We start from the raw sequence: 1,021 nt of genomic DNA, 5'->3' as shown, positions 1-1,021 counted from the left end.
AAACCTGACTCCACGTCAGGGAATTGTCTCCCGCGTGACAGGCGGGGATACTCACCACTATACTAACGAGGAGCACATGATGCAAAAGCTGCAGAAATCCAGCTCAGTTAATGGCCGCTCCAAGGAGAAATCCACATCTAGAGGTTGAGGGAAGTATCGGGCCACACAGAGAGCCTAAGAGTGTAAAAATAGGCTGCAAGAAAGCCGGGGAGAGCTGAGATGTACAACATGAATGAAGAAGGAGGAAGAAGATGTCTCCACTGCAGGCCATCTGGTAGCAGCAGACTTTGCTAAGAAGGAGCAGCAGAGAAGTGAGGAAAAGAAGAGACCGTAGTCGGCAGGATTTGACCTAAAATTTGCAATTTAACACGTGTGCCATAATAAAAGAGTGGCCCCGGCAGTGAAAGGGTTATTGCACGGAGCTCTGAATGGTGTAAGCAGTGACCTCTGCTGGCCAGCCAGATCCTTCGATAGCTCAGCTGGTAGAGCGGAGGACTGTAGAGGAACGCCGTGCAGAGATCCTTAGGTCGCTGGTTCAATTCCGGCTCGAAGGAAGTTTTTAGACTCTACACAAAGCACCTCCCCCGTCTTCTTTTATCTCCGCCCATCATTATTATATCTCCGCCCATCATTATTATATCTCCGCCCATCATTATTATATCTCAGGAGATCAATTCCCTACAGAGAACTCCACGAGACCACGGACTTGCCATCATACAGAATGAGAGATTTACAATGAACGATAAAAAACATTTCAATCATCAATGAACAAGTTGGAGGAGCCGTCCAATAGTACAGAGCTCTCCAGAGGGGGGGTCAGCGTGGGGGAAATAAGTATTGATTGGGGTGCTGCTTCCTGTTAGTGAGGACCGGGGTGTCCGACGGGTGTAGCAGAAGAAACAAGAATGGGAGTAGAAACGCCACAGCCAAGCCGAAACCTATGACAGGGTGGACGCTATAGATGTCCTTTAGAGATCCAATATCCGGACACTGAAGGACCGTCCATCACACTCCTCATACA

General features: G+C 48.8%; 1 non-coding gene across 1 annotated transcript; it reads left to right on the top strand.

Moving 5' to 3' along the window:
- Positions 1–464: 464 nt before the first annotated feature.
- Positions 465–554, top strand: TRNAY-GUA. Its single transcript is given in 2 exon segments — positions 465–501; positions 519–554. It is a non-coding gene; the product is annotated as a tRNA-Tyr (tRNA).
- Positions 555–1,021: the final 467 nt, after the last annotated feature.

Source organism: Nanorana parkeri, unplaced genomic scaffold (assembly GCF_000935625.1).
Source record: "Nanorana parkeri isolate BGI_ZX_2015 unplaced genomic scaffold, ASM93562v1 scaffold4670, whole genome shotgun sequence".
In the NCBI taxonomy this organism is placed as follows: Eukaryota; Metazoa; Chordata; class Amphibia; order Anura; family Dicroglossidae; genus Nanorana; species Nanorana parkeri.
This window is presented reverse-complemented; position numbering and strand designations above follow the sequence as displayed.